The 12,171-nt window shown below is 42.9% G+C and overlaps 1 protein-coding gene across 2 annotated transcripts in view; it reads left to right on the forward strand.

The window, feature by feature from the left end:
- PLXDC2 (plexin domain containing 2) overlaps window positions 1-12,171 on the forward strand; it is a 232,027-nt gene that overhangs the window by 117,145 nt on the left and 102,711 nt on the right. The gene's annotated exons all lie outside the window — the stretch shown is intronic.

Raw genomic sequence — 12,171 nt, forward strand, 5'->3', positions numbered from 1 at the left:
CAGTCAGCAATATATCGCTGGTGAAACTGCCACCACTCCTGAGTCCCTCTGCTAGCAGTGCCCGCTGGAGGAAGGAACTCTTTTGACTCCCTCCAGCAGAGGGACTTTGGAACAATGGCGGTTTCACCAGCGATATACCATTGAGTGAAACCGACATCGCGATCTGCTACTTATACCGGTCCTGGGCGATATACCAATATATCACCCAGGCCTAACACACACTGCCTTTTTTGTGTATAAGACACTCTATAAGATAGCCCCTATTTTTAAAACCCCAATTAAGAAATCAGGCCAGAGCCTGAGCCACCGCACCAAAGCCCAGGCTGCCTGAGCCAGAGCCCATACTCAAACCTGAGCCCAGGCCATTCACCCCAGAGCCGAAGCCTGAACCCCCTTATACCATCTGTGTATAAGATGACCCCCCCAATCTTTGACAATCTTTTTAAAGCAAAAAAAATCTTATGTATGGGAAAATATGGTGTGTGTGTGTGTGTGTGTGTGTGTCTAACCCCCTGCACATAGAAGACTAGAATGTCAGCTTCTCCCTGACCTGCTAGTTTCCCCTGTGAGAGGCTGGATGATTTGAATGACAGTTCAGCCTACTATTTGTAGCAGGATTTTTAAAAACCCCATCACCAATGTGTTACAGAGAAGTAAATGTCAGGGGCCAAAGCATGTGCTGTGTCAGAGGCTCCTTCAGCTCACAGGAAAAAGATTTCATGTAAAATACCTTAGATGGCTAACCAGGCTACATAAAGCAAGGCAAATGTTTTCCTATCTGATGTGGAGAGGCAGATATTCTTATGTGGTTCGCTAATGCTGTGTGGAAGTATGTTCTGCAAGGGAGAATTTGTTGACAAACCAAAATTAGTGTTTTATAAATAAATCTGAGCTTCTTTAATATCCACTTTTGGCTGCCGGGCAGCATCCCAAGGACCACATGCTTGAACCTACCCCAGGAAATGAGATAAAAGCCAAGGTTAAAAACCAGCACTTTTTTTACACGAGGCCAAAGCACACAAAGTCACAATGAGCTTGCCCTTACACTTCAAATCTGTTAGAGAAGCTTGGGAGTGGGACAGTTATGGAGAATCAAGACTGGAAAGGGTCAGGGTGCAGACAGGGGTTAGGGAAACAGAGAGTGAATTGGAGAGGCCCTAAACTAGTACTTTTGATTTATTTATTTCCACTATGATTTAGTTGCTTTTCAGGGCTAAACCCTTGCAAAGTAATATACTGTACAAAGAGAAATAAAAAAAAAAGAACTGCAGGCAAAGTGTGAAGCACTGAATGGATACAGACATAGATGTGCAAAGAGATAATGACTTAAATCACTAGAATTCTCTTTTAGTAAAATAATACATATTTAAGGCCTTCTTGAATGCCAGATGAATCAGCCAAATGGTTGTTAACAGGACAAATCTCCACAACTGTGGGGCCACCACTGAGAAGGCCCTGTCTCACATGCTCACCAATCCTAAACATTTCCATCAGCTATATTATGAGGGAGAAACCTCGTGAATGGTCCAGAATCACTAATTTGTCGCATTCATTCTTGCAATTTGGTTTATGCCTACTTCATATATTATGGTGATGATGGTGGGGTAGTTGCAGAAAAACCTCCCCTGTGGCTCACTTGGCTCTGGTGCCCTGGCATCATGCAGGATGCAACTGTTTTTCTCATGTCCACCTTAGTGGGCCAGTTGCGGGAGGGGAGCCACACTGGGATGGGAAAGAATGATATGATCCATGTCAGCCCATATCACTGGGACGTCATATGTTACTGAGGCAACATAGAACTGTATAGCAGGCAAGCAGTTTTGGTGGTTATCACACTACCTGAATACTTTTTGACTTGGAGTTTAAGTTACTGAGAAGTTGCCTCCCCTTTCTCTAGACATTCTTCTGATCCTGGACTCTCTCCAAGTAAGTTGTTCACGTTGCTGACAACGAAGTAGTTTAAAATAGAAAAGTTATGGTAATAGTAGGAAGTCTGAGGCGTCCACTACCCAGGAATTATGAACAAATCAATCCCTGGCATGTCAAGTTAAAAGGATCTTATCTAGCAATGCTGAGAGGGTAGATGGCACTGAAGCCATATCGGGCATGAGGGAACTGTGGCTATTCATCATCTCTAACCATTGGCCATGGTGCCCACAGCCGATGGGGATTTAAAATTCAACACCTGGAGGGCCACACATTCTCCTTACCTTAGTTCAGCACAAGGCATCTTAATGTGCTCATATGAGCAGGTCTAAAGTGTTGTATTGGCCCAAATATAAGCCACACCTGAATATAAGCTGCACCTTTAAAATTTATGGGGGGGGGGAGGAAAAAATATAAGCCACTCCCTTCCTCACTGCTCCTGGGGTGGGGGGAAGCCGTGGTGCATTGCCGGTGGCCTTTCCCCTTCCTCGCTCTCCCTTCACAGCCTTGGGAGAGACGACGGGGACTGTGTGCGGGGCAGGCGCCCCTTCTGGTGCTGTTTGCCCCATGCTCCTGGCTGCATACCGTAAGGTCGCAAATATAAGCTGCACTTTAACTTTTCACGGTTGGAATTTGGGGGGAAAGTGAGGCTTATATTCCAGGCCAGTATGGTATTACTGCAAGCTGGGCTTTAGTTAATTTTGTCTAATAGTTCATGCTGTTGTAACCCTGGTTCCAGCAACTGATTCAAATACAGTTTAGATAACTTAATCCAAAGTAACTTTTGAGCTCATCAAGAATTAAGAATTAAGTTCATAGTCCAGATGTAAATAGCCATCCTAGTTTATGCATCAATAAATAAGGAAGTTAATAACAACTTTCTGTTTTGTTTCACTGATTTCTTGGCTGGAGAACTACCAAGCAATTGGATGCATTTGAGAGCAATTAAGCAGTTATTTTGTAATAACTTTGGTGTAGCAGCTTATCTAATACCCTGCCATATGCTGGGCATCTTAAATCTGTCAAGGAAGACCACAGAGTCATCTGGAATTCCTCCCATTACCCCATCAGCTTTTATTCCTGGATGTGTATCCATTCATACATACACTTGCCTGACAGTAGGTACCTCTAAATTCAGTGAGACTGACTTGTCAATAGACATGCCTAGGGTTCTGCTATAAGTGTATTTTTTAAAAATGGAGTTTGCAATACAAGCCTATGAATGTCTATTCAGAAGTAAGTCCCACTGAGTTTTGTGGGACTTGCTCCCAGGTATGTGTGCTTTACAAATCTACTAAGAAGTAAGCCCAGCTGAGTTCTATGAGACTTTCTCCTAGGTAAGTGTGGATAGGACTTCACCCTTAATCTTCACGTATGCCAATTTCCAAGTAAGCCAGTTTTGCTCATTTTAAAATTCTGTTCCAAGCTACGCCGCATTTTCTCACATGGCAAAAGCTTTTGTATGAAAGAAACTATTAGCATCTCAAAAGTTACCTCACTTTCATTCCTCAAACAGCTTTGCAGCTTTCTTACTGCCAAGATGCTTGTAATGGCTTAATTCACTGCAATTCTTTTAAACCTGAGCACATAGCAAATGAACATCTTTGCAATTTCCTTACTGCCAAGATCCTAGCAGGGACTTAATTTTCTGTATATTCAGAGTCTCCGTGATCAAGTGACAGCAAGTGAACTTTCTGGCATAATCAACAATCTGAAGAATGTACAGCATAAAGATTAGCTGAAATCCATCTTTCTCTTGTGCCAGGAACTCATGCTGCAGCTGTCTAAACTGAAGCCAGAGAAAGTGGGAATTTCAGTCTTAGTTTTGGATGGATAGTGCAAATCCTTACAAAGGGATAACAAGGTAGCCAATATGGTGCCCTCCAGATGTTGATCTGGATTATACCCGACCATTGGCCCTGATGGTTAAGGCTGAGTCCAGCAACATATCAAGGAGACCACATTGGCTATCCCTGGCATACACCTCTTATATAAACTATTATTGTCTGTCTTTAGTGTTTTCCTCTTCTGTCTGTGTGTTTGTAGTCTATCTTGAGCTCTTCATGCTAAGGATACTTTTCTGTGGCGCTTTGTGCAGCTTCGATGCTGTGGTCCTACTCTGCTAACAAAGCTGCAAATATTGTCAGCTCTTACCATATTTCCGTCACATTCACTGTTGGGAAAAAGGAATCAGACGTAGAATTCATTTTATGTTTGTGGACCATCACACAGCACTCTTGCTTAAAACAGTGTGAAATTAATTTTAGACGTACAATAGAAGAGAAGCCACCATGAAAAATGAAGCAGAAGTGTTTCATATTCTCTGAAAACCCTGGTGGCACAGCTGTTTATGAAGCATATGTAAAAGTTAGGATTGTCATTACAGTGCAGCTTTTTGCATTGGGAGAGACCATTCAATAATATCCAGCAATTATAAGCATGATGGTTTCATTTTGTGTGGTGGTTGGTTCCTCTATGGCAGTGGTGAGGAACCTTTGGCCCTCCAGATGTTGCTGAACTACAACTGCTATCAGCCCCAGCAAGCATGGCCAATGGCCAGGGATGATGGGGTTGTAGTTCAGTATCATCTGGAGGGCCAAAGGTTCCCCTTCCCTCCTCTATGGCATAGACACTAGGCACTGCAGGCAAAGCAAGCACAGGTCTGCATTCTGTATTTAGACAAGACTACTGTTGTAGCTATGGGACGTGGGTGGTGCTATGGGTTAAACCACAGAGCCTAGGACTTGCCGATCAGAAGGTCGCGGTTCGAATCCCCACGACGGGGTGAGCTCCCATTGCTCGGTCCCTGCTCCTGCCAACCTAGCAGTTCGAAAGCACATCAAAATGGAAGTAGATAAATAGGTACCACTCCGGCGGGAAAGTAAACGGCGTTTCCGTGCGCTGCTCTGGTTCACCAGGAGCAGCTTAGTCATGCTGGCCACATGACCTGGAAGCTGTACTCCGGCTCCCTCGGCCAATAAAGCGAGATGAGCGCTGCAACCCCAGAGTCGGTCATGACTGGACCTAATGGTCAGGGGTCCCTTTACCTTTTACTGTTGTAGCTGGGGTGATCAAGGAAGGAGAGAAGAAAGGCTAATAATTTCTAAAGGGTGGTTTGTGGGATGCTTACAAAATATAGCAATATTCATTTGATTACTTGTGACCTTTGCAGTAAAGACCGAATATTTTGTCCTCTCCTTGGCCTAGTATGTTCTGTATGTGTGGGATCAGCAACAAAATGTTGCAGCGTGAAGGGCTTCCTCTTGAGGCTTCCAGCCGCTCTATTCCGCCTCTGCCCTCCCTCAGTTCCCTCCTCACTTAGAAAGCGTTTCACGACCACTGAGCATCTCATTCCTCATTGGGTACCTGCATATGTATTTTAATAATCTCGCAAAGCGAAACCCAGAGAAGTAATGATGGATACAGTTGAACCATAGAGTACAGGCTTAACTCAACAGACTTCAGTTCTTTAGAGGAATGCTAGTGGATGATAATGGTTAGATTGATAATCAGTATTAACAGTACAAAGAAGCGCTTGATAAGCTGAGGGTTCAGGCTTGCAAGTATCTGAACTAAAACTGAGTTCAGAAACCACACCAGCAGAGACTCTCCAAAACAACTTCCCTGTTCGATTAAACCAATTGAATATGTTCCCCCTCAAGCCAGAAATATCTCCTTTCTCTCTGCATGAAGGGGAAGCCCTGTCCTACCGCTTTGACTCAGAGGACTTATCCTGTTTTTCTCCAAACAGGAGCTCAAATGTCCACTAGAAAGCAATTGGCTATTTAAAAAACCCTATTTTGACAGCTTTTTTTATTACTTAAAGTGGAGGTCTCCTCCTCCCACCCCTTCCAAAAACAGCACTATCTTGTAGTACTTCTGAATATTTGATTCTGCTCAAGACCTTTTACCCTGTACTTAGCTGCTTTACAATATCTGCAGCATTGCATACCTATCTCTCAGAGGGCCATTTGAAATAAATCTTTACAGTATGTCAGCTTCGCTTCTTCAAGATGTCTATAAATCTAGCCATGGTAGACTGTATTACGGTATAGGAATGCCATGCTGAGACATATAAAATCCACCAGTGGAAATGATAAGATTGTTTTCGAACAAAATAGAAACCAGTTTATGGAAACTTTATATAAAGTAGCCATTTAAGAGTTGCATGCTTCAATGGTAGTAGAAATTCGCAGCAACACCTCTCCAACCATTAAATGCTACATTCTGCAAACATTAAAATGAGACCATTTATTACAGTATGATTGATTCATCTTCCCCTTGTCAAGAGATTAGCACCCATGAATAGAAAGATTGGGATTTGGGGTAATTTGAACAGAGATGCGAGAGAGCTCTGGATGAGGACCTGTGATGCATCTATAGACTTCCTCTTTTCTGCAATAACCTAACAGGTGGAAGGTGTAAAGGAAATAAGAGTGATGAGCTGAATGAGGGCTTACGATACGATAATCTTTATTGTCATTGTCCCATACAGAACAACGAAATTGAAAAAATCTACATCAGACATTCAAAAACCCACAAGCCTGCTATTCCAGCTCTCCCAGCCTGGTTAGCCCCTAAAAACTCTGATACCCTATAACTGAATACAATATACTCACATAAAGACTACCTTACACTGCGTTTAAAACCAAAATCGCATTTGGATAGAAACTGTTTCTCAGACGGCTAGTCCTAGTCTTTATGACCCTGTACCTTCTTCCGGAAGGCAGAAGCTGAAAGAGATCATTTCCGGGGTGCGCACTATCCTGCACTATCTCTGCAGCCTTCTTATGGCACCGGAAAGCATAGATTTGATCCAAGGTGGGAAGAGTGCACTCAATTATTCCCTCCGCATTCTTTATAACCCTGGACAGCATTGTTTTTTCCCCTGACCGTGCAGTGTGTTGAATCCCAATAAGACAGAGGTTCTCATATCCAGGAATTGGGTATATGGCATGTTCTAGATGGGGTTGCAGTCCCCTTGAGACAATGGCGTTGTTCCTAAATGCAGTGTTCTATCTGGAGGCTCAAGTGGCCTCAGTGGCAAGGAGTACCTTTACCAGCTACAGATGTTCTAGGACAGGAATATTGTTACCATAGTAACTCATGTACTGGTGACATCCTGGCTAGATTATTGTACCGTATTTTTCACCCCATAGGGCGCACCGGCCCATAGGACACACCTAGTTTTTTGGGGGGAATTAATGGGGGGGGGAATTATTTTTCCCCTGGGCGTGGGGAAAAAGTGCGTCCTATAGAGCGAAAAATACGGTAATTCTCTGGATGTGGGGCTGCCCTTAAAGATGTTCTGGAAGCATCAAGTAAAGCATTAAGATACACAAACAACATATTTTAAGAGCCAATGTTCATTCCACTTTCCTTCATATGGTCCCCCCTCCCTTACTTAAAATGTTAGGTGTTCACAAATTATTTCTTGTGGAAGTGTCAGAAATGAAGCTTCTTCTATTACATTTATTAAGCAGTTCTCATTCCTTTGGCTCTAATGATATATTAATTGGAACTGACTCTGATTGTTCTTGAGTAGCTGTTTATCAGCTATTATACACGCAACCTAGATTGTTGAGCTAGAGGCTATAATTAAATATTTGATTTGCTGGTTGTTAAAAGAAAAGCATGGATTGAGGTCCCATTTCAAGAGTGCATTTAACTTAATGTCTGCATCCTGCACACTGCTTGTGAGTTCTAAAGCTTATATATGGAATAATTTCTGATTCCTTATGATAAATTTTTAAAAGGTAGGTAACAGCTGTACATTTCTTTTACTACAATCCACGGGCACTCAATATGATTAATTATGATTTATTTATTTTATTTATTAATTAAAATTATATACTGCCCTTCATCATAAGGTCTCAGGGCAGTTCACAGAATAAAATACAAGATAAAACACAATTAATACAGGATTGTGGGTAACCGAATCAAAGGAAGAAGTAGGTGTCTGTTGATTTCCCCCTAGAGTTGTTTGTTTGTTTTTATAATAAGGGGTGAAACTAGACTTTATACAGTTAAGTTGTGGGTGAACATATCAGACAACACAGTGATTCTTCAAACAGCTCTTGTTTATTCACAGGCCAGAACAGAACTGAGTTGAAGGGTTCAGCCAACCTACTTATATAGAGCTCAACTACAAGGCAACAGTAACAACTTTCTGTAACTATCCAATCACTGAACGTCACTTTCAATTCCTTATTTGCATATGTGGACCTGAGTGAAAACTATCTACAGTATCCCCCTGCTGGCCCAGGGTGAGAACTTCAGTACATAACATATACAGAAGGACATGAGTTGCTTTAGAGATTAGTTAGCCTTTGTTTTGCTTAGCTTCCACTGTTTGAAGAATGCTTGGCGTCATTTTTACAATGCTCAGATGGAATCTTGCATCGCTTAACAATTCTTAACCATAACTGTGGATTTTTAAAAAAACAAATATTCAGAAAGAACATGTTTCGTTATACAGCTTGTGTTCTGCTTCTGTGAAGCTGCTTGGGATGGTGTCACAGCTGTTTGTCTTGGAGGAACAGTCAACCCTGGTGATCATTGAGTAGCCAGAAGGTAAAGCAGGGGAGACATTAGCATGGAGAGACATTGATGAGCAGGAATCTGAAGCAACTTGACCTCCTCTCTACGGGCAAGTTGCTCAGGCTCAGGAGTCAGGATAAAGTCTGAGGATATATAGGGCCAAATGAAATCCCACTTACCCCTCCTTTTATTTATTTGTTTATAAAAATATGAACAGGCCATAGCCTGGCAACCATTGAACCAGCAAATTGAAGAACTTCGTTCTAGCCAGCTGCATTTGTGGTACCCAGTGGATTCCAGGACAATGGCTCCTTCTTCTGGTGGACTGCCATGGCAGCACCAAAGGTAAAATTACCATCTCTGGCATGGGCTGATCTGGACTTCCTGTTATGCTACACTTTCCAGGCACAGACCCGCTCTTTAAAGCTCAATGTCTGAGCAGTTTTTTATTTGTTCCCATGTTTTCCCTGGGAAAACTCATGGTGTACTGCTGAATCGGAACAAACAGTGATCCACGAAAAACCTGATTGCCATTTGCTCCGATTCAGTAATAAAATATGGGTTTTCCTGGGGAAAGTGCCAGGACAAAAAAAGCAGCTCTTACACAGAGCTTTTGAAACCTGGACCTGTGTTGCAAAACATGGCGCAAAAGGAAGTCTGAATGAGCCTAAGTCTCCTGGTGCTATCTATTTCTGAGATCCACGATTCCTTACATGTTCCTTGTTTTTATTACTTTGCTGTTTTTTCAAGAAAGCATTTAATGTATTTAAAAAACAAGTTTCCTCTTAACATTTTTACTAGTTTAGGGATCAAAGCAAGCCTTTGCTAAGTGCCTTTTTCATGTTGCTGTCTGCGTTCTGTCTATGTAACTTCTGAACTGTGTTGGATACATATATCAAATGTATGTGCAGTAAACTTTGTGGAATTAACCAAACCCATGTGTCCCCTAGGCACATTTCAGACTGTTCCCAAGTAATAACATTGCACATCTTCTGATTGCTCTTCTATAAGCTTCTTAAGCGGAACTATCTGGGAATGTAGTGTGATAATGGCCCCAAGGCTCTTCATCTTAGAAGCAGGAGCACAAGTTGTCTATCAGAGCAATAATGCTAACATCCCTGGCATGGATTCAGGCTAGTTGCACTTGCCTGGCACATAGCAGTGTTACAGAATCTGTAGTCACCTGGATGTGCAGATGTCAAAAAGGAAACAAGTACAAGCATAACAAAACTTTCCCCATATTTTCTGCCCAAGTTTCCCTATGGACTTTACAGCAGCGATGTGGCAAGTTTATTTTTTAAAAGGGTTTGTATCTCCTGCTGGGGATGCGGGTGGCGCTGTGGGTTAAACCACAGAGCCTAGGACTTGCCGATCAGAAGGTCGGCGGTTCGAATCCCCGCGACGGGGTGAGCTCCCGTTGCGCGGTCCCTGCTCCTGCGAACCTAGCAATTCAAAAGCACGTCAAAATGCAAGTAGATAAATAGGTACCACTCCGGCGGGAAGGTAAACGGCGTTTCCGTGCACTGCTCTGCTTCTCCAGAAGCGGCTTAGTCATGCTGGCCACATGACCCGGAAGCTGTACGCCGGCTCCCTTGGCCAGTAAAGCGAGATGAGTGTCACAACCCCAGAGTCGGCCACGACTGGATCTAATGCTCAGGGGTCCTTTACCTTTACCTTTATCTCCTGCTGGTCATGTTCAAGGTGGGTAAGATATATTAAAAAAAACACACACCCCAAAATCATTTAAAAACATATAACTTGGTCCAAATTAAATCCACCACCCAAGAGCACTTCAGCACACATATTTGCAAAAGCCCCGTAGACTTGACCTTTGAATTGGATTTGGAAGTGGATCAACAACCAATACAAGGAGTTTTTTTAATCAAAGTTTTAAGTTATGTCTTTCTCGTTTCACTCAGTGTTATGGCAGCTGCATTTTGCACAAGCTGCATTTTCTGAACAATCTTAAAGGCATCTCATGCATTACATGAGTGGTCCAATCTGGATGAAGGTAAGGCATGTATGACTGTGGCCAAATCTGATCTATCCAAAAAGAGGTGCACTCTTGGCCATGACTGTCTCCTGAGCAGCCAAGAGAACTTGTGCAGATCTGCTCAACTAACGATCTGCTATCCATGTGTAGAGACCCACTTGTGTGGGATTGCAAAGGCAAAGGCAAGGAAGAGACCTCAACTCGATGAGCCACAAGTTGTGCATTCATCTGATGTCTAAGGACGATGTAAGATCAGAAGCTGCTCAGAGTGGGCACACGGTGAACAACGTGTCAGTTGTGCATTAGAGGCCCACGTAGCCCAAGCAAATGACTTTTCAGTGTAAATTTTTTTAAAAAACCATACCTGAAGGGTAAAGCAATGTTGATTTTCAAACAGTGGGCACCAATGTTTCATAATGGTCACTAATAAATTACAAGTGTTTTTCCCCAGATAAGCAAAATTTATTATCTGCGTCTCTTGAGATGTGTGTGCTAGAGTTAAGTCCTTGAAAAGCTTCAAAAATCTCATTATCAAGCTATCAAGTTTGCGAATATGAAATACTACATAGGGGAGTTTAGTGCTGTGGATTCGCATAGCTGTGCATGATCTTGCATGAGTCTCCATTGTCATTTCCATTGGCCTCAGATAAAAATGGATTATACCTTCTACCTTTGGTATGAGATGAGTGATGGGATGGGATGTGAAAATCAGAGGCATATCAGTTAGATGGTGCCTGTCAAAAGAGCTACTAAACAATCTTTTGCTTGTGACAGTATCAGTCGGAGGAATCACACCAGTTCTGAGAATGTTGGCGATTTGTTCTGCATATAGCATTGCAGTTTTGCATCTATGAAATGATTAACTAATTTTGATGAGATTAAGCGGCTTTGTCCTTTTGGCTCCACATAAACCAGATCTCCATTTTTGCTTTCATTTGCCTCCAGTTTCAGCTTTTAGCAACAAACCACAAAGCTGCTTTTAAAAAATATTTAGAGAATGCAAAAAGAGGAAACTTACTTAAAAGCCGTTAATTACTAGAAACTACTGAGCTGTACTGTGACACGGGGGGCGCTGTGGGTTAAACCACAGAGCCTCTTGGGCTTGCCGATCAGAAGGTTGGTGGTTCAAATCCCTACAACGGGGTGAGCGCCCATTGCTCGGTCCCTGCTCCTGCCAGCTAGCAGTTTGAAAGCACGAAGTGCAAGTAGATAAATAGGTGGGAAGGTAAACGGCGTTTCCGTGCGCTGCTCTGGTTCGCCAGAAGCAGTTTAGTCATGCTGACCACATGACCCAGACGCTGTCTGCGGACAAACGCCGGCTCCCTCGGCCTATAGAGCAAGATGAGCACCGCAACCCCAGAGTCATCTGCAACTGGACCTAATGGTCAGGGTGTCCTTTACCTTTAGCTTACTGTGCTGAATAAATATATGAAAGTACCACATGTGTGTGGCTGTTTTCATACGCTTCAGGTTACAGACTCTGCTAACCCAGAAATAGTACCTCGGGTTAAGAACTTTGCTTCAGGATGACAACAGAAATCACGCAGCGGCAACGGGAGAGAAGACCCCATTTGCTAAAGTGGTGTCTCATGTTAAGAAAAGTTTCAGGTTAAGAATGGACCTTTGGAACGAATTAAGTTCTTAACCTGAGGTACCACTGTACACTTTTGACCCCCCCCTCCAGCCTCTTCTCTTTTCTTGGCATGCAGCAG

Source organism: Podarcis melisellensis (assembly GCF_964234715.1).
Source record: "Podarcis melisellensis genome assembly, chromosome: 12".
NCBI classification, from domain to species: Eukaryota; Metazoa; Chordata; class Lepidosauria; order Squamata; family Lacertidae; genus Podarcis; species Podarcis melisellensis.